A 22,071-nucleotide genomic window follows, 5' to 3' on the forward strand; every position below is an offset into this window, starting at 1 on the left:
TTTTCAGGTCCTCCCACCACTCACGCTGTGTGTCGTACAGCACCCGCAACCCTCGCCAACCTGTGTACAGATGGCGAAAAATCTCAACAAAGGCAGGGTCCTGCAAGATGGAACAGTTCAATCTCCAACAACCTCGTCCCCTTTGACAACCCTCAACTTCGATGCTGCCGAGCACCATGCAGTGGTCGGAGGCCCAAAAGGGCCTCAGGAAGCACGCGTGCACCTTCACCCCCTCTGGCAAAAACAGGAGGTCGAGCCTAGATGCATCACCCCGTGAGTTCCTCCAAGTCCAGCCCGGAGAATGCGGATCGACCACCCTGTAAACGTCAACCAGGCCTGCTCCTGACATCGTATGGGCCAGCTCCGCCCCCCCCTCCGACTCTACATCCACATTGAAATCCCCCCCAACCAGCAATACTCTATTTGTGCAGAAAAGAGGCTCCAGCAGGCGGAAGAACCCCCGCCGTTGCCCTCCCCTACACGGTGCGTACACCCCTATAGCCCTGTACTTAGTCCCCCTCCACTTCCCATCCACACAGATAATCCTCCCTGGCACTACCGAAACTACATTTTCCACCTCCCACTCAAAAGATTTGAACAGCACCCCCACTCCATCTCCCCTCCCCTCACCCACACCCCAAACGGCTGGACCGAGATCCCACCCCCTCGTGAACTCAACCGCCTCCCGCTCCGAGCCCAAATGGACTTCCTGCAAAAATAACAGATCAAATGAAACCGAACGCAAACTCGAAAACACGGCCATCCTTTTGAGAGGCTGCTTGATGCCCCGCACATTAAGTGATGCTATTCTAATCATCAAAAAAAACTTTTTCCTTCTTTTTTTTTTTCTAGAAGAATCCGAACCAGTCAACACAATCCCAAGGCACTTTCCCCAAAACCAAGCCTTCAACAAAAAAAAACCTCCCTCCACCCACCCTCACCAGCCAAACCTTCACTCCCCTCCTTCCCTCCCTCCCCACCCCCCCAAAATCCACAGTCCTCCTCACACCCCAACTGTTGCTCATTCCATTTTCCACTACCCATCTTATTCAATGGTATTACTATCCCCCTCCACCCCTGCCAGCCCCTGTTCTGACCCGTCTTGCCACAACTTGTGTCCACCCCTCCTCCTCCCTTGTCCCTCCATCCCGCTGTAAACAATCCTCCCCCAATGTATGTACAGCCCGCGCCCCCTCCACCTCAATCTCCCTTGTACCTATAATGTCCCCTGCAGTCAGGAGGTCAAACTCCCGTCCTCTCTCCAGACGTGACCTCTTTGTTCTTCTCTCCTCCGTCGCCCCCTCCGCCTCTGTGGTAGCTCCAGACCCGGAGAGTCTGCCGCCCTCCCCCATATCCTGCTCTGGATCTGATCCCACATCCTCCATGCCGTCCGAGAACTCCATTGAGGCCCAATCCGGTCACACCAGGGTCGAGGCCTCCGCTACCCCTTCTGTCGCCTCCGCCCAAATTCCAAACAGCCCGGCCTCCAGCCCCAGACCGGGCCACGAAGCCTGTTCTTCCCCCGACGGCGCTCCCACGGCTGGGGTTACCTGGCCGGCTGTCAGCGACTCTCCCGGGGTCAGGTCCGAAGAACCCCCCTCTGCCTGCGTCAGCCGAACCTCCTTGCCAGATGGCCCTGCTACCTCCTCGCTCACTGGCCCGCTTGATGCCGCAGGCTCTGCTGCCCCTTCGGTGAACACCGCTTCCTCCCCCTTTTCCCGGGCACTTAAGGAAAAAAATTCCTCAGCAAAAAGACTAACATAAGTCCCCTTTCTCGATGGGCACTGGCGATACAGGTGCTCCTCGCTACCACACAGACTGCAGGCCTTTGGCGCACCACACTCGGCCGCGAGGTGGTCCTCCGAACCACAGATGCGGCACCTCCGTCCAGGGCAGACCTCCTTTGCGTGGCCAAGGGCCCCACACTTCCAGCAGTACAACGGCTGGCCAGGGTAGTGGAGGAAACCCCGGTTGGGACCGATAGAAAAATTCCCCGGAGGGTGGACCAGACCACCCGGAGCAGCCGGGTCCGTCTCCAATCTGACGAGAAACCTGCGCTTCCCGTTCCAGACGCCGAAGCGCCCCCGCAGCTTCTCCCCTGCTGAGACAGAAGAGCAGTACCGTGCCAAAAAAGCTCTGATGACCTCATCCGCCACGAAGGGGTTATAAACGTGCACAGTGATGGGGACCTCATCCCTGGCGAACAACGGGACCAGCCGAAGACCACGAAGCACCTCCTCTTCCCTGAGCCGCGAGCACCGGTCGAAAAAGGTAGAGCAGTCAGTGAAGGCAGCGAAAGTGATGTCCAGGAACCCCGAAGAGCAAAAATCCTGCAGGCAAAGAACCTTGGAGGGAGCCATTCCGCTAAAGTCCCTGAGCAGCCGGAGCAAAATCCAATCCCAGCAAAATCGCTTCTTCACGTCCTCCGCAGCATCTCTGCAGAGCTCCACCCGAACAGAATGACGAAGCCGTACCACTCGAGCCGGCTGACGTTCAGCTCCTCTCTCCATGGCTACACTTGATCTTAGCCAAAAGGCCGAGAAGCGATACCGAGAACAGCCAACAACAAACGGTGCCATTCTACAGAACTGTAAACCCGAGGACGGAAAATACCGTTCTCGCTTAATATTCTATAATAAACCAGTAGAAATCATGCTGAACATATTCATACTAAAATTAGCGGAGAAAATAGTGATTTAAGCGGCATTTAACAATGAAACAAAAGGGAAACGATAACACACACACAGTCCTATCAGATGCGAGCACACACAATCCTCCACACTACAAACTCACAATTTAGTCAGAAAGTAAGTTTCCAAGACAACCATTTAAACTGGATTAAAATCCTTCGATTGCAGCAACCAACACATTACAAATAATATGTAGGGATTTTAAAAAGATTTAAGAAAATTTACATGAGTTTAACAATACTGCCTCTCAGCGGTCAAATTTGGTATTGCAGGGGAGAAAATGTATACCTACAACTTGACCCTCAAATTGCCTACAACTTTGTACAACATTTTTAAAAAGTATTTCTTTGCTAGAAGAAGATAAATTACTGGCAAACTTTTTAATACATGCAATATAAATATACAGTAAGAGGTCAGAATCACCAAACATGTACTAAATACAATTTTAAGCAGAAATACTGATTTATAGTTATTACCTAAAAACACGTTTTATCGTGGTACTGAGGAGGAATACTTTTTTCCAGATAAACTCTCTCAACTATTCTAAGACATGGACAACATTTTCATCAGTCCTAAATTGACTAAAACTGAAAAGAAGCTCGTCTTTATAACTGCGCCACTCATCCGCCATTTTCACTCAGCCCTTCAGAGAGGCCTAATTATATACAAAGCTCTGCTTACCTTAATGTCATTTACTCTGGACACACAATATTTCCCAACAAAATGCATTCAAGTGACACTTTGTGTTTTTAAATAAATAAATAAAACCTTTTTGTTCTTGTTTATCTTACACACACTGTCACGGGTATCTAACGGACAGTCTTGAGCCAGCAATCCAAACTCATGTGACGGTATAAAATTTCCAAACAAACTAATTTTAAACGCGTTTCAAATCATGAAAACAATTATAACACATTAAAGAAATGAGCTTTAATTACTCCAAGTACTTGTCCGGTTAGGTGAAATGTAGGAAAATGTAATCTTTTACCGAAAATTGCAATCACCTGCAGCTGCAAAATCAGCAGTCGGATCTGCAGCAGCGCCACCTAGAGGTCTGATTCAAAAGAGCGGGGCAAAAATAAAGCGTCATCACATGGCCATACTGTGTTATTATTGACGATATAAGATTGTTTTGAATCGTTATTACAAATTAATACACATACTTACAACCCCTGACGGTCCTAGAATACCCCTGTCCCGAACACTTTAACGTTTTCCATTGCTGTAATTTACTCAGATAGTTGTTAACTAGCTGATTAAGTGAATCAGGTGAAGTGGGAGCAGAGAAAACACTAAACTGGGTATAGTTCTGGACCTGTGTTGGGATCCTAGAAGATAATGAATTTGTTCCTATAGTCTGTCTCTCTGTCTGTTCTCTGCAAATGAATGTGTTAAATAGTTTCCTGCAGCAAATATATCTTTTAAAACAATATACTGATAACATATCACGGTGTGTATGAAGAGACCGACACATCATGTACCTGCTAATGCTTGAGCTAATATTGCCAATAAAGCAATAACAATGCTAAACAATTAACTTATTTTTGCAATACTGTGTAACTGTAGCATTTGTAACTAAATACACATCTTTTATTGCCAAAGACACACATTACTCACACTTACAAAATGTAAATTGAACCAGAATCACAGTTCATATTTCTCATAATTAGACAGTAAGTAACTGACAAATATTACAATAGAAAAATGAAATCCATAAAGAGTCGGAGCAGCATTAATTCCCAAAACAGGAATGAAACTACAGTGAAACGAACAGAATCAAAGAGCCTTTTCTAACGGCATGTGCAGCACAACAGAACATAACTTATCGCCTTTTACAAGTCTCAAAAGAAGCCATCATTTTCAGGTCAAGAGGTGAAAAACTTCTGCACTAAAGAAATATCGTCAACAGATCATCAATTTGTTATATTCCCAAAGGGCCTATGGGATAATTTGGTAAAACTAAATTTAGTGTGCTCATCATTCAGAAGTATTTTTAAGATTTAAGATTTAAGTAAGATTTTGTTCAGTTAGGGAGAATTATATTTTACTGCTCACCATTTTATAGGTTTGGTTTATGAGTTTCTGCAAACCGATTTTCATTTAGCAATCTCATTATGTTGGCTTGAAAAAGCCGTTCAGTTTTGCTTTATCAGATTATTACTATTATAAATAAACAGGTGGGACCTTGGACACTACTTTATTTGTTTGCTTGTTACATTTACCACTTAACCATTCGACTGCCTGCTAAACCGGGTTTCTTCAGGCACCACCATGCTGTACATAATGAATTTCCAACATAGAATTACTTATCGGTTTTTCAGTAAACAGACACTTCTTAAAGAGGCTTCTTCCCCCATCATAGTCTTTATATCTTGGCTCAACTGTTTGGTGTTGGCCCTGCTTTTTTTAGTTTCTGGACACCATGTAATAAGAAAACAGTCAGCATTAAAGCTCATCATCATCAGGCTGCTGCTGTTGTTTTAAAAGTGTATTTCAGTAGGCTATAGCTTTGTTTATTGATTTAATATTTTCAACTATCTAACTGAGTATCAAACGTTGTGCTTTTTTGTGAAATGTCCGACACGTCTTTCTTTAGCTGTGTGCTTTCACGGTCACGTGACCTGAATACATAAACAGTCATAATGGTGATCAGACAGGATATTCAAATAATGAGCTTGTTTCTTTTTAGGTGTACGTGTTTGTTATTGTTTTATATTGAAACTACACATCTACAAGAACACAGTTGCATCTCATTGTGTAAACTGTCAATACTTTCAATTTTATGACTTTTTATTCTTAATTACTTTCAATAGTTGAATTAAGTTTAATTAAGGTTGATGGCAGACAATGAAATAAATTTATTATTAAAATATAAATCCCAATCTATCTTTCTATATATTATAGAGTTTACACATTTATTTATATATTATTTTATTTTTATATATAGAATATATTATATTACATTTTTTTAATTTTTATTTTATACTTTTATATTATATTTACTGTTTATATTTATATTATATATACATGTATATACACACACACACGCATATGCATAGCCGATAACTATTGGTTTTTCACAATTATTTTGTCTTTGATTTCTACGTTTAATTTTACCTATTTTTCTCTCTATATTTTTAACTATATCCCTTTATTTTTCATTTCCACACACTAATTTTTACTCTTTTCTTTCTTTAATGTAGGACAGTCGTAAAAAGCATTTCACTACATGTCATACTGTGTATGATTTCGTATGTGATGAATAAAATTTCAATTTGAATTTGATCATGATACAAGATCCCAGACTTAGACAAAGGAGACAAAGGAGACTAAGCATTCCGCTTAGTATTGCAGCTTTCAAACCTGCTTAAAACAAACCTGCTTGTTTGCAACAGCTACCACACACAACCACTGGGAAACCACTAGCATCGCATTTTACATTAATGAATTAGTAATTTCTATGTAGTAAATTCAGGATGTTTTCAAAATCTGGTAAGCATCATTGTCCTTTCGCAGCATGACCGGCTGTATCTTATTCATAATGAAATCAAATGTGCTTCTTCTGCATGTGGCAGTGCAATGTTACAACATTAAGAAACTCAGCAGAACCTGCACAGGTTAAGCAAACACAACAAAATTGTATCTAACTTTAGTACAGTGGATATCAGGGGAGAGCGCGAACGCAGTCCCCCACTACCAGAAATTATGCAGTCGAGATTCCCACATTTGGGGAATTCGCATGGGTCAGCACAACCGGAGTGCAATGGCTGAGCCTCGCCCTGGGTGAACCACCTTCTTGATCATGGTATCTCCCCTGCCAGGTAAGTATGAATTGCAGAGCCCTCGGCTAGAGACTGCACCACCAAACACACCCTTCACCATCATGGTGAGGAACCTAACACTAATCATTACACAATAATCTGAGACTAAAACACTGCAGTTTACACGTGCTGCAAAAAAATAAAGTCAGTAGAGAAGAAAGAGTGCACTTTTACAGTCAGCAATAAGAGGGAGCAGAAACGCTGAATTTTAAGAAGACTGTTTTAAAGAGTGTTTTAAAGCCTGCCTACCATTAACCCCGCCCCTTCGCTTTGCACTCCCACAGCTTGCTAATCAGTTTTAGCCAAAACAAAACAACTCTACAAGAAATCTTGATTCCGTTCGTTGATCTATAACTAGTACTGTAAAAGGTTGTTTTCTATTAAAGAAACTTAAAACATTTATTACTCATAGGTCAATGGAAGACAAGAAATTTCTTCACCTTCTTGATCATGGTATCTCCCCTGCCAGGTAAGTATGAATTGCAGATCCCTCGGCTAGCGACTGCACTACCCTTTACCATCATGGTGAGGAACCTAACACTAATCATTACACAAACATCTGAGACTAAAACACTGCAGTCTACACGTGCTGCTAAAAATAAAACTACATTTATTACATAAAAAACAGTGTGATCGACCATTTTCTAAGCAACTAAACAGTACAATAACCCCACCCCCACGGCTTGCAGCTCAGAGACAATGTTTCTCCAGGACCCTGGTGTTACATAAGAGAACGTAACATATAGCTACAGAACCGAAACACCACCACAGAGCTAAGAACAAAGTCTGTCTGAACTACAGAGCTACATGTTAAATGTTAAGCCACTGTTGAAAACTTTGATTTGAGATTGTTCAGTTAGGGAGAATTATATTTTACTGCTCACCATTTTATAGGTTTGGTTTATGAGTTTGTCGTTTCTGCAAACCGATTTGCATTTAGCAATCTCATTATGTTGGCTTGAAAAAGCCGTTCAGTTTTGCTTTATCAGATTATTACTATTATAAATAAACAGGTGGGACCTTGTACACTACTTTGTTTGCTTGTTACATTTAACACTTAACCATTCGACTGCCTGCTAAACCGAGTTTCTTCAGGCACTACCATGCTGTACATAATGAATTCCCAATGTAGAATTACTTATCGGTTTTTCAGTAAACAGACACAGTTCTTATTGCATATTGCAGTGCTCCAGTCTTCCCAGTATTGTAGCTTTCAAACTAGCTGAAAGCAGCCCACAAACATGCTTGATTGCACCAGTTAATAGCCCACTGTGTCTTATTCCACATAAAACCAGGTGTGGTTCTTCTGCACGCTTTAACGCCATGTCAGAATAGAAACATACTCAGCAGAACCTGTACAGCTTCAGCAAATGCAATAACATTGTATCTAACTTTAGTACAGTGGATATCAGGGGAGAGCGCGAACGCAGTCCCCCACCACCAGAAATTATGCAGTCGAGATTCCCACATTTGGGGAATTCGCACGGGTCAGCACAACCGGAGTGCAATGGCTGAGCCTCGCCCTGGGTGAACCACCTTCTTGATCATGGTATCTCCCCCTGCCAGGTAAGTATGAATTGCAGAGCTCTCGGCTAGAGACTGCACCACCAAACACACCCTTCACCATCATGGTGAGGAACCTAACACTAATCATTACACAATAATCTGAGACTAAAACACTGCAGTTTACACGTGCTGCAAAAAATAAAGTCAGTAGAGAAGAAAGAGTGCAATTTTACAGAGTCAGCAATAAGAGGGAGCAGAAACACTGAATGTTAAGAAGACTGTTTTAAAGAGAATTTTAAAGCCTGCCTACCATTAACCCCGCCCCTTCGCTTTGCACTCCCACAGCTTGCTAATCAGTTTTAGCCAAAACAAAACAACTCTACAAGAAATCTTGATTCCGTTCGTTGATCTATAACTAGTACTGTAAAAGGTTGTTTTCTATTAAAGAAACTTAAAACATTTATTACTCATAGGTCAATGGAAGACAAGAAATTTCTTCATTTGAACAATAAAATTGTTATAACTGGAAAAATAAAGAGCTCAATCACAGGGATTAATACACACAGACACTGAAATAAAAGATCACTAAAGCTCACTGTCATGTATTTTATAGCAACATGTGGCTAAATTCTTGAAGCAAAATGTGTGCATTAGTTTTCTATAAACTACATGACTGACAGTAGGTCTGGCCGTAACAAATGAAAGCTCCATATAATCTAAGGCTAATATAATTTCCTACAGCCGAACATCCAGTCCTGTTATTATTATTTATAAAACCAGATGTGGTACATCTGCATATTGCAGTGCTCCATTCTGCCCAGTATTGTAGCTTTCCAACTTGCTTGATTGCACCAGTTAACAGGCCACTGTAGCTTGTTCCTCATAAAACCAGGTGGGGTTCTTCTGCACACTTTAATGCCATGTCAGAGCAGAAAGACACCCAGGAGAACCTGTACAGCTTCAGCAAATGCAATAACATTGTATCTAACTTTAGTACGCTGAATATCAGGAGAGAGCGCGAACGCAGTCCCCCACTACCAGAAATTATGCAGTCGAGATTCCCACATTTGGGGAATTCGCACGGGTCAGCACAGCCGGAGTGCAATGGCTGAGCCTCGCCCTGGGTGAACCACCTTCTTGATCATGGTATCTCCCCTGCCAGGTAAGTATGAATTGCAGAGCCCTCGGCTAGCGACTGCACCAACAAACACACCCTTTACCATCATGGCGAAGAACACAGAGCTAATCATTACACAAACATCTGAATCTAAAATGCTGCAGTCTATAAATGCTGCTAAAAATAAGGCTACATTTATTACATATAAAACAATGTGATGATTATTTTCTAAGCCACTAAACAGTACAATACTTCCCATGATGCATTGCTGCTGAATATGTAATGAGATCCACAGTGTTCAGGAAAATGCTTTTGTAACCAAAACACTTTACACTAAAAAGTAGTCGGTCCAGAAGAAAGGGCACAAAGCTATACTGCTACATATCACAAAGCTATATCAGCAGCAGGAAACAACTAAACTATTTTCAACAATTTTATTAAGGTTGTTTTACAGTTAGCCCCAACCCCCCCCCCCCCTCCCTCCCTCGGTTTGCAGGATAGTTGGCGAGTTAGATCTAAGACAAAAACGACTTCTCTACAGGAAAACCTGCTTCAGTTCATTTTAGCACGTAAATGAAAGGACAGAACAGGAAAAGTGCTTTGAACTTGCAATTATAAGTGACTCTAAAATCAAGCAAGAAGTTTGTGTCCGACCGGTAATGTGATCCGGACACAACATTCCCGATAGATAGTTCCGGATGGATAGTTCCGTATGCCGTAAATGATCCGTTTGTTGTACCCAGGCTTACAAATGGAGTTTTAGATTACTAACTATAAATACTATAATTGATACTTTAGAATATTTTATCGACACATCAGGCATCCTTTGAATTCACGAGAAACACCGCTTGATGATTAAGACAAGACATTTAGTAAACGCTACGTGTTTTACAGAAAATAATACGCATTTATGGTGCTTTTATAAGATCAAAAAGTCAGAGTCGGATGTTCATTACAGAGAGAAACCATGATCTAATGGTGTAAAAGCACATGTTAGTTTAAGAGCAGAGTAACTTCTACAGACACACTGACCCTACATAAACACCGTTATAAACCTCTTCTCTGTGGTGAACTGTGAATATAAGGAGATCACAAACAGCTCGGATACAGAGCTCCACAAATAAACCACAGAGAGAGCACCAACATACACCTAGCTTACATTATAACTAAACAAACAGAAACAGTCTATCTTTAACAGTAGAGAGAGGGGTGCACCGTTCCCAGAGGTACTGCAATACCAGGCCGATGCGTGGATCGGACGGAGCAAGCCCCTTTTCCAGCTCCCAGCTCTAAAAATCCGTTTAATATAGAGCCCTCATATAGAGGGCGTATCAGATATTAAACTGATAAGAACAGATACTACACTTGATCTTAGCCAAAAGGCCGAGAAGCGATAACTTGTTATTCCCCTTGCTTGGCGGACAGCCCATAGCCCCGCTTTCCGAGGCTTACGGAAGCCCCAATGAAGGAATCGGGGCCACCCCCAGCTGTTGACCTGAATATGGGGGAGGGGGGTGTTGACGAGGAACAGCTGACAGTGGTGAGCACAGCCTGGCGATGATTAGCAAGGGAACATGGGTGGGGACACGTGGACGAGGAGCAGCTGATAGTGGTGAGCACATCGTGGCGATGATAGGCTAGGGGTAAGTGGCATTTGCTGGCCACATGCACTTTCCATATTAGGCTAAGTCAGTCAGTAATAATAATAAGTGAGTAACAAAGTAAGTCAGTAAGTCAGTCAGTAATAAAATACGTCAGTCAGTAAGTAAGTAAGTAATAAGAAAGTAATAAGTGAGTAACAAAGTAAGTCAGTAATTAAGTCAGTCAGTAATAAAGGATGTCAGTAAGTAAGAAATAAGAAAGTAAAAAGTGAACAACAAAGTAAGTGAGTAAGTAAGTAATAAGAACATAATAAGTGAGTAACAAAGTAAGTGAGTAAGTAAGTAATAAGAACGTAATAAGTGAGTAACAAAGTAAGTCAGTAAATAAGTCAGTCAGTAATAAAGGATGTCAGTCAGTAAGTAAGAAATAAGAAAGAAAAAAGTGAGCAACAAAGTGAATAAGTAAGTAATAAGGACATAATAAGTGAATAACAAAGCAAGCAAGTAAGTCAGTAATAAGAATACATTAAGTAATGAAGTAAGTAAGTTTTTTTTTTTTCTACTTTTTTACATTAGAAAATGGTGCACCAAGCCTGGAAGTACTGCAATACCAGGCCGATGCGTGGATCGGACGGAGCAAGCCCCTTTTCCAGCTCCCAGCTCTAAAAATCCGTTTAATATAGAGCCCTCATATAGAGGGCGTATCAGATATTAAACTGATGAGAACAGATTTTTTTTTTTTTTTTTTTTATTAGAACCAGTTCAACACAACAATAAACGATACATCAAATCCAGCAAAACAAAACCAGTCCGTCCCTCTTAAATCCCTCCCACTTACCACACATCAATATAAAACCCAAAACAATCAGATCCACAGTCACATTTCTTGTCATAACACAAACCACCTTACACAAAAATTTAATTCACAAAGAAAATGATCACAAATACGTCAGGAGACCAAAATGTTCAAATCCAACAGAATACAGAAATTTAAACGATCCCACCCCCATCACCTCACCGGTCTGGCCACCATGGGGCCCCCAGTACCGTGGTTCCCAAAAAACCTCCCCCCTCCAAAACTCCCACTCCTACCCTCACAAAGCCCTCCCCCCCTTGCTCCTCACCTTGCACCTTACGGAGCTTGGCCCTGAATAACCGGAATAGACGTGCCTGACTGACGCATCGGGACAGGCTCCGAATGCCCTCGCACCTCGCGCCCCAAAGAATGCACTTTGCCACCGAGACGGCCTGCCACAGAGGCCTTGCCATCCCTGGCCCCATGAGCCCCAATCCGCTGCCATACAGCACAAGATCGCGGCCTATCGCTGCCCCCTCTTCAGCGGGCAACCACTCCGACACGTGTCTCCAGAAGAGGGCCGCGATGGGACATGACCACAATGCATGGTCAATGGTCTCCTCGCCCCCGCACCCATTTGGACACAGGGGCGTCCGAGTTGAGCCGTGCCTATAGAGCCTCTCCCTCACAGGGAGGCGCCCCAGCGCCCCCAACCAGTGCAGATCCTTGCTGGCCCCATCTAGCCACTTCGGCTGAATCCTCGCCCAATCTACACCCGGCATGCGGGTCAATGCCTCGCTCATGTGTTCTGCGCAACAGTCCTTCCACTTCTTATACAGCCTACGGCGTTCCAGGACGAGACTGTCCACCAGGCACCACGGCTGGTCCCGGACGAACTCGACCGCCTTTTGGTAATGCCATGGGCGGTCGACCGACCACGGTGCCGTGCCTCTCCAGGGAATCACCGTTCGCAAAGTGAAACCCAGCCAAAACTTTGCAAACAGGGCCGATATATGTCCCTCCGACCCCCTGGTCAATCTCGCCGCAAAGGACATGAACAAGGCCATGGTCTTGAGGGGGGCACAAATCACACCTCTGCCCCCTTTCTCTCAATCCCTATACATTCGTACGCGGGCGACCTGCTCGTTCCTCCCTCCCCAAATGAACGTAAACACAAGGCGCTCTAGGCGCCATCCTGTCACAAAGGGGACAGGGAAGACATAGGCAAGATGGTTCAATCTTGCCAACAGGTCGGCATTGACCGCAAGCACCCTCCCCGAAAGAGAGAGATCCCTCCGGTTCCAGCTTTCAGCCCTCGCCTGTACTTTCCTGAGGGCAACGTCCCAGTTCTTCTGGGCGTTGTCCTCCCTCCAGAAGACGATGCCCAGAATCCTGAGCCCATCCTGGCACAGAGAGAAACCCCCCGGGACCTCAGACCTTCCAGCCCACGTTCCAGCATAAAGTACGGAGGACTTCCCGCGGTTAACCCGTGCACCAGTAGCATCTGAGAACGCCTCGATCACCCGCTCCAATGCGCGGAAGTCCTCATCTTGGCCGAGGAACAGCGTAGTGTCGTCGGCATACGCCGACACCTTGGCCCTAACCCCGTTCGCGCCCGGGATATGAAGTCCCTGAAATGGATCTCTTCTCAGCCTCTCCACCAGAGGCTCTAGGAACAGCACATAGAGCATCGGCGAGAGCGGGCACCCCTGCCTGACCCCCCCTTTCTGCTCGATCAACGCGGAAAGATGTCCGTTAATGGTGACACGGCTCACTGCCCCGGTATAAAGCAGTCGCACCATGGCAGTGAAAACCGGACCAAAGCCCATTCGCTCCAGGAGCGCAAACAGAAACGCGTTCGACACACGATCGAAGGCCTTCTCCTGGTCCAAATTCAGCAAAGCCAACGGTACCTGGCGTTGCGTCGCCCATGCCAAAGCATCTCTGACCAGCGCCAGGTTCATACCACACGTCCATCCGGGCACCCCACAAGTCTGGTCAGGGTGCACCACCGTGGCCATCACCCTTCTGAGGCGTAGGGCCAGTAACTTGGCAACGATCTTATAATCTGCCGTCAGCAACGTGATCGGCCGCCAGTTTGCCAAGTCCGCCCTGTCACCCTTCTTGTGTAGAAGGGCGATATGCCCGACTCTCGCTGACTGTGGAAGGAGCCCAGCCCCAAATGCCTCCCTGTAAACGGCCATCAGATCTGGGCCCACGAGGGGCCAAAAGGTCCGGTACCACTCCACAGGGAGACCGTCCCCTCCAGGAGCCACGCCTGTCTCCAGAGAGAGCATAGCGCTCTCCATCTCCTCTAGAGACACCTGCTCTTCCAACTCCACTACGCTTTCCCCAGGCAGTCTATCTACCACAGAGTCCAGAAACCCGGCTGCCAGTTCACCGCTCGATCCCCTTCGTTGGAAGAGGTCACAGTAAAAGGCACTAGCGCAGCCCAACATGTCCTCGGGCACGGTCAGTACCCGGGTACCATCACTTAAACCCTCTATATAAGACCCTCGCTGCCGGCTTCTGACACTATTAAAAAAGAAGCGTGTAGGGCGCTCGTCCAACTCAAGTGCCTGCCTACCCGCCTGAACAAAGTAGTTGCGGGCCTCCGCCTCAAAGTGAGCTCGTAGGGCTTCACTGGCATCCCTGAGCCGCCCGCAATCTCCATCTATCCAAGCCGAAGCAAGGACTCTTGACCACTGCCTGGCTCTTTCCACTCTCCGTCTTGCCATCTCCTGGCCCCACCAGCGGACCAGGGTGGCAACTCTCTTTTTCAGGTCCTCCCACCACTCACGCTGTGTGTCGTACAGCACCCGCAACCCTCGCCAACCTGTGTACAGATGGCGAAAAATCTCAACAAAGGCAGGGTCCTGCAAGATGGAACAGTTCAATCTCCAACAACCTCGTCCCCTTTGACAACCCTCAACTTCGATGCTGCCGAGCACCATGCAGTGGTCGGAGGCCCAAAAGGGCCTCAGGAAGCACGCGTGCACCTTCACCCCCTCTGGCAAAAACAGGAGGTCGAGCCTAGATGCATCACCCCGTGAGTTCCTCCAAGTCCAGCCCGGAGAATGCGGATCGACCACCCTGTAAACGTCAACCAGGCCTGCTCCTGACATCGTATGGGCCAGCTCCGCCCCCCCCCTCCGACTCTACATCCACATTGAAATCCCCCCCAACCAGCAATACTCTATTTGTGCAGAAAAGAGGCTCCAGCAGGCGGAAGAACCCCCGCCGTTGCCCTCCCCTACACGGTGCGTACACCCCTATAGCCCTGTACTTAGTCCCCCTCCACTTCCCATCCACACAGATAATCCTCCCTGGCACTACCGAAACTACATTTTCCACCTCCCACTCAAAAGATTTGAACAGCACCCCCACTCCATCTCCCCTCCCCTCACCCACACCCCAAACGGCTGGACCGAGATCCCACCCCCTCGTGAACTCAACCGCCTCCCGCTCCGAGCCCAAATGGACTTCCTGCAAAAATAACAGATCAAATGAAACCGAACGCAAACTCGAAAACACGGCCATCCTTTTGAGAGGCTGCTTGATGCCCCGCACATTAAGTGATGCTATTCTAATCATCAAAAAAAACTTTTTCCTTCTTTTTTTTTTTCTAGAAGAATCCGAACCAGTCAACACAATCCCAAGGCACTTTCCCCAAAACCAAGCCTTCCCCAAAAAAAAACCTCCCTCCACCCACCCTCACCAGCCAAACCTTCACTCCCCTCCTTCCCTCCCTCCCCACCCCCCCAAAATCCACAGTCCTCCTCACACCCCAACTGTTGCTCATTCCATTTTCCACTACCCATCTTATTCAATGGTATTACTATCCCCCTCCACCCCTGCCAGCCCCTGTTCTGACCCGTCTTGCCACAACTTGTGTCCACCCCTCCTCCTCCCTTGTCCCTCCATCCCGCTGTAAACAATCCTCCCCCAATGTATGTACAGCCCGCGCCCCCTCCACCTCAATCTCCCTTGTACCTATAATGTCCCCTGCAGTCAGGAGGTCAAACTCCCGTCCTCTCTCCAGACGTGACCTCTTTGTTCTTCTCTCCTCCGTCGCCCCCTCCGCCTCTGTGGTAGCTCCAGACCCGGAGAGTCTGCCGCCCTCCCCCATATCCTGCTCTGGATCTGATCCCACATCCTCCATGCCGTCCGAGAACTCCATTGAGGCCCAATCCGGTCACACCAGGGTCGAGGCCTCCGCTACCCCTTCTGTCGCCTCCGCCCAAATTCCAAACAGCCCGGCCTCCAGCCCCAGACCGGGCCACGAAGCCTGTTCTTCCCCCGACGGCGCTCCCACGGCTGGGGTTACCTGGCCGGCTGTCAGCGACTCTCCCGGGGTCAGGTCCGAAGAACCCCCCTCTGCCTGCGTCAGCCGAACCTCCTTGCCAGATGGCCCTGCTACCTCCTCGCTCACTGGCCCGCTTGATGCCGCAGGCTCTGCTGCCCCTTCGGTGAACACCGCTTCCTCCCCCTTTTCCCGGGCACTTAAGGAAAAAAATTCCTCAGCAAAAAGACTAACATAAGTCCCCTTTCTCGATGGGCACTGGCGATACAGGTGCTCCTCGCTACCACACAGACTGCAGGCCTTTGGCGCACCACACTCGGCCGCGAGGTGGTCCTCCGAACCACAGATGCGGCACCTCCGTCCAGGGCAGACCTCCTTTGCGTGGCCAAGGGCCCCACACTTCCAGCAGTACAACGGCTGGCCAGGGTAGTGGAGGAAACCCCGGTTGGGACCGATAGAAAAATTCCCCGGAGGGTGGACCAGACCACCCGGAGCAGCCGGGTCCGTCTCCAATCTGACGAGAAACCTGCGCTTCCCGTTCCAGACGCCGAAGCGCCCCCGCAGCTTCTCCCCTGCTGAGACAGAAGAGCAGTACCGTGCCAAAAAAGCTCTGATGACCTCATCCGCCACGAAGGGGTTATAAACGTGCACAGTGATGGGGACCTCATCCATGGCGAACAACGGGACCAGCCGAAGACCACGAAGCACCTCCTCTTCCCTGAGCCGCGAGCACCGGTCGAAAAAGGTAGAGCAGTCAGTGAAGGCAGCGAAAGTGATGTCCAGGAACCCCGAAGAGCAAAAATCCTGCAGGCAAAGAACCTTGGAGGGAGCCATTCCGCTAAAGTCCCTGAGCAGCCGGAGCAAAATCCAATCCCAGCAAAATCGCTTCTTCACGTCCTCCGCAGCATCTCTGCAGAGCTCCACCCGAACAGAATGACGAAGCCGTACCACTCGAGCCGGCTGACGTTCAGCTCCTCTCTCCATGGCTACACTTGATCTTAGCCAAAAGGCCGAGAAGCGATACCGAGAACAGCCAACAACAAACGGTGCCATTCTACAGAACTGTAAACCCGAGGACGGAAAATACCGTTCTCGCTTAATATTCTATAATAAACCAGTAGAAATCATGCTGAACATATTCATACTAAAATTAGCGGAGAAAATAGTGATTTAAGCGGCATTTAACAATGAAACAAAAAGGAAACGATAAAGAACGCGCGCGCGCGCACACACACACAGTCCTATCAGATGCGAGCACACACAATCCTCCACACTACAAACTCATAATTTAGTCAGAAAGTAAGTTTCCAAGACAACCATTTAAACTGGATTAAAATCCTTCGATTGCAGCAACCAACACATTACAAATAATATGTAGGGATTTTAAAAAGATTTAAGAAAATTTACATGAGTTTAACAATACTGCCTCTCAGCGGTCAAATTTGGTATTGCAGGGGAGAAAATGTATACCTACAACTTGACCCTCAAATTGCCTACAACTTTGTACAACATTTTTAAAAAGTATTTCTTTGCTAGAAGAAGATAAATTACTGGCAAACTTTTTAATACATGCAATATAAATATACAGTAAGAGGTCAGAATCACCAAACATGTACTAAATACAATTTTAAGCAGAAATACTGATTTATAGTTATTACCTAAAAACACGTTTTATCGTGGTACTGAGGAGGAATACTTTTTTCCAGATAAACTCTCTCAACTATTCTAAGACATGGACAACATTTTCATCAGTCCTAAATTGACTAAAACTGAAAAGAAGCTCGTCTTTATAACTGCGCCACTCATCCGCCATTTTCACTCAGCCCTTCAGAGAGGCCTAATTATATACAAAGCTCTGCTTACCTTAATGTCATTTACTCTGGACACACAATATTTCCCAACAAAATGCATTCAAGTGACACTTTGTGTTTTTAAATAAATAAATAAAACCTTTTTGTTCTTGTTTATCTTACACACACTGTCACGGGTATCTAACGGACAGTCTTGAGCCAGCAATCCAAACTCATGTGACGGTATAAAATTTCCAAACAAACTAATTTTAAACGCGTTTCAAATCATGAAAACAATTATAACACATTAAAGAAATGAGCTTTAATTACTCCAAGTACTTGTCCGGTTAGGTGAAATGTAGGAAAATGTAATCTTTTACCGAAAATTGCAATCACCTGCAGCTGCAAAATCAGCAGTCGGATCTGCAGCAGCGCCACCTAGAGGTCTGATTCAAAAGAGCGGGGCAAAAATAAAGCGTCATCACATGGCCATACTGTGTTATTATTGACGATATAAGATTGTTTTGAATCGTTATTACAAATTAATACACATACTTACAACCCCTGACGGTCCTAGAATACCCCTGTCCCGAACACTTTAACGTTTTCCATTGCTGTAATTTACTCAGATAGTTGTTAACTAGCTGATTAAGTGAATCAGGTGAAGTGGGAGCAGAGAAAACACTAAACTGGGTATAGTTCTGGACCTGTGTTGGGATCCTAGAAGATAATGAATTTGTTCCTATAGTCTGTCTCTCTGTCTGTTCTCTGCAAATGAATGTGTTAAATAGTTTCCTGCAGCAAATATATCTTTTAAAACAATATACTGATAACATATCACGGTGTGTATGAAGAGACCGACACATCATGTACCTGCTAATGCTTGAGCTAATATTGCCAATAAAGCAATAACAATGCTAAACAATTAACTTATTTTTGCAATACTGTGTAACTGTAGCATTTGTAACTAAATACACATCTTTTATTGCCAAAGACACACATTACTCACACTTACAAAATGTAAATTGAACCAGAATCACAGTTCATATTTCTCATAATTAGACAGTAAGTAACTGACAAATATTACAATAGAAAAATGAAATCCATAAAGAGTCGGATCAGCATTAATTCCCAAAACAGGAATGAAACTACAGTGAAACGAACAGAATCAAAGAGCCTTTTCTAACGGCATGTGCAGCACAACAGAACATAACTTATCGCCTTTTACAAGTCTCAAAAGAAGCCATCATTTTCAGGTCAAGAGGTGAAAAACTTCTGCACTAAAGAAATATCGTCAACAGATCATCAATTTGTTATATTCCCAAAGGGCCTATGGGATAATTTGGTAAAACTAAATTTAGTGTGCTCATCATTCAGAAGTATTTTTAAGATTTAAGATTTAAGTAAGATTTTGTTCAGTTAGGGAGAATTATATTTTACTGCTCACCATTTTATAGGTTTGGTTTATGAGTTTCTGCAAACCGATTTTCATTTAGCAATCTCATTATGTTGGCTTGAAAAAGCCGTTCAGTTTTGCTTTATCAGATTATTACTATTATAAATAAACAGGTGGGACCTTGGACACTACTTTATTTGTTTGCTTGTTACATTTACCACTTAACCATTCGACTGCCTGCTAAACCGGGTTTCTTCAGGCACCACCATGCTGTACATAATGAATTTCCAACATAGAATTACTTATCGGTTTTTCAGTAAACAGACACTTCTTAAAGAGGCTTCTTCCCCCATCATAGTCTTTATATCTTGGCTCAACTGTTTGGTGTTGGCCCTGCTTTTTTTAGTTTCTGGACACCATGTAATAAGAAAACAGTCAGCATTAAAGCTCATCATCATCAGGCTGCTGCTGTTGTTTTAAAAGTGTATTTCAGTAGGCTATAGCTTTGTTTATTGATTTAATATTTTCAACTATCTAACTGAGTATCAAACGTTGTGCTTTTTTGTGAAATGTCCGACACGTCTTTCTTTAGCTGTGTGCTTTCACGGTCACGTGACCTGAATACATAAACAGTCATAATGGTGATCAGACAGGATATTCAAATAATGAGCTTGTTTCTTTTTAGGTGTACGTGTTTGTTATTGTTTTATATTGAAACTACACATCTACAAGAACACAGTTGCATCTCATTGTGTAAACTGTCAATACTTTCAATTTTATGACTTTTTATTCTTAATTACTTTCAATAGTTGAATTAAGTTTAATTAAGGTTGATGGCAGACAATGAAATAAATTTATTATTAAAATATAAATCCCAATCTATCTTTCTATATATTATAGAGTTTACACATTTATTTATATATTATTTTATTTTTATATATAGAATATATTATATTACATTTTTATAATTTTTATTTTATACTTTTATATTATATTTACTGTTTATATTTATATTATATATACATGTATATACACACACACACGCATATGCATAGCCGATAACTATTGGTTTTTCACAATTATTTTGTCTTTGATTTCTACGTTTAATTTTACCTATTTTTCTCTCTATATTTTTAACTATATCCCTTTATTTTTCATTTCCACACACTAATTTTTACTCTTTTCTTTCTTTAATGTAGGACAGTCGTAAAAAGCATTTCACTACATGTCATACTGTGTATGATTTCGTATGTGATGAATAAAATTTCAATTTGAATTTGATCATGATACAAGATCCCAGACTTAGACAAAGGAGACAAAGGAGACTAAGCATTCCGCTTAGTATTGCAGCTTTCAAACCAGCTTAAAACAAACCTGCTTGTTTGCAACAGCTACCACACACAACCACTGGGAAACCACTAGCATCGCATTTTACATTAATGAATTAGTAATTTCTATGTAGTAAATTCAGGATGTTTTCAAAATCTGGTAAGCATCATTGTCCTTTCGCAGCATGACCGGCTGTATCTTATTCATAATGAAATCAAATGTGCTTCTTCTGCATGTGGCAGTGCAATGTTACAACATTAAGAAACTCAGCAGAACCTGCACAGGTTAAGCAAACACAACAAAATTGTATCTAACTTTAGTACAGTGGATATCAGGGGAGAGCGCGAACGCAGTCCCCCACTACCAGAAATTATGCAGTCGAGATTCCCACATTTGGGGAATTCGCACGGGTCAGCACAACCGGAGTGCAATGGCTGAGCCTCGCCCTGGGTGAACCACCTTCTTGATCATGGTATCTCCCCTGCCAGGTAAGTATGAATTGCAGAGCCCTCGGCTAGAGACTGCACCACCAAACACACCCTTCACCATCATGGTGAGGAACCTAACACTAATCATTACACAATAATCTGAGACTAAAACACTGCAGTTTACACGTGCTGCAAAAAAATAAAGTCAGTAGAGAAGAAAGAGTGCACTTTTACAGTCAGCAATAAGAGGGAGCAGAAACACTGAATTTTAAGAAGACTGTTTTAAAGAGTGTTTTAAAGCCTGCCTACCATTAACCCCGCCCCTTCGCTTTGCACTCCCACAGCTTGCTAATCAGTTTTAGCCAAAACAAAACAACTCTACAAGAAATCTTGATTCCGTTCGTTGATCTATAACTAGTACTGTAAAAGGTTGTTTTCTATTAAAGAAACTTAAAACATTTATTACTCATAGGTCAATGGAAGACAAGAAATTTCTTCACCTTCTTGATCATGGTATCTCCCCTGCCAGGTAAGTATGAATTGCAGATCCCTCGGCTAGCGACTGCACTACCCTTTACCATCATGGTGAGGAACCTAACACTAATCATTACACAAACATCTGAGACTAAAACACTGCAGTCTACACGTGCTGCTAAAAATAAAACTACATTTATTACATAAAAAACAGTGTGATCGACCATTTTCTAAGCAACTAAACAGTACAATAACCCCACCCCCACGGCTTGCAGCTCAGAGACAATGTTTCTCCAGGACCCTGGTGTTACATAAGAGAACGTAACATATAGCTACAGAACCGAAACACCACCACAGAGCTAAGAACAAAGTCTGTCTGAACTACAGAGCTACATGTTAAATGTTAAGCCACTGTTGAAAACTTTGATTTGAGATTGTTCAGTTAGGGAGAATTATATTTTACTGCTCACCATTTTATAGGTTTGGTTTATGAGTTTGTCGTTTCTGCAAACCGATTTGCATTTAGCAATCTCATTATGTTGGCTTGAAAAAGCCGTTCAGTTTTGCTTTATCAGATTATTACTATTATAAATAAACAGGTGGGACCTTGTACACTACTTTGTTTGCTTGTTACATTTAACACTTAACCATTCGACTGCCTGCTAAACCGAGTTTCTTCAGGCACTACCATGCTGTACATAATGAATTCCCAATGTAGAATTACTTATCGGTTTTTCAGTAAACAGACACAGTTCTTATTGCATATTGCAGTGCTCCAGTCTTCCCAGTATTGTAGCTTTCAAACTAGCTGAAAGCAGCC

At 44.1% G+C, this 22,071-nt stretch overlaps 5 non-coding genes and 1 pseudogene across 5 annotated transcripts; all 6 read right to left on the minus strand.

The window, feature by feature from the left end:
• Positions 1-6,355: 6,355 nt before the first annotated feature.
• Positions 6,356-6,519, minus strand: LOC131358532 (U1 spliceosomal RNA). The gene has a single exon (XR_009205483.1). It is a non-coding gene; the product is annotated as a U1 spliceosomal RNA (small nuclear RNA).
• A 1,401-nt stretch (positions 6,520-7,920) lies between these two features.
• LOC131358555 (U1 spliceosomal RNA) lies at positions 7,921-8,085 on the minus strand. The gene has a single exon (XR_009205506.1). It is a non-coding gene; the product is annotated as a U1 spliceosomal RNA (small nuclear RNA).
• A 938-nt stretch (positions 8,086-9,023) lies between these two features.
• Positions 9,024-9,187, minus strand: LOC131358539 (U1 spliceosomal RNA). The gene has a single exon (XR_009205490.1). It is a non-coding gene; the product is annotated as a U1 spliceosomal RNA (small nuclear RNA).
• A 1,151-nt stretch (positions 9,188-10,338) lies between these two features.
• LOC131358676 (U2 spliceosomal RNA) lies at positions 10,339-10,529 on the minus strand. The gene has a single exon (XR_009205622.1). It is a non-coding gene; the product is annotated as a U2 spliceosomal RNA (small nuclear RNA).
• Positions 10,530-11,312: 783 nt separating this feature from the next.
• On the minus strand, positions 11,313-11,517 carry LOC131358730 (U2 spliceosomal RNA; annotated as a pseudogene).
• A 9,164-nt stretch (positions 11,518-20,681) lies between these two features.
• On the minus strand, positions 20,682-20,845 carry LOC131358536 (U1 spliceosomal RNA). The gene has a single exon (XR_009205487.1). It is a non-coding gene; the product is annotated as a U1 spliceosomal RNA (small nuclear RNA).
• Positions 20,846-22,071: the final 1,226 nt, after the last annotated feature.

Source organism: Hemibagrus wyckioides, linkage group LG08 (assembly GCF_019097595.1).
Source record: "Hemibagrus wyckioides isolate EC202008001 linkage group LG08, SWU_Hwy_1.0, whole genome shotgun sequence".
Classification (NCBI taxonomy): domain Eukaryota; kingdom Metazoa; phylum Chordata; class Actinopteri; order Siluriformes; family Bagridae; genus Hemibagrus; species Hemibagrus wyckioides.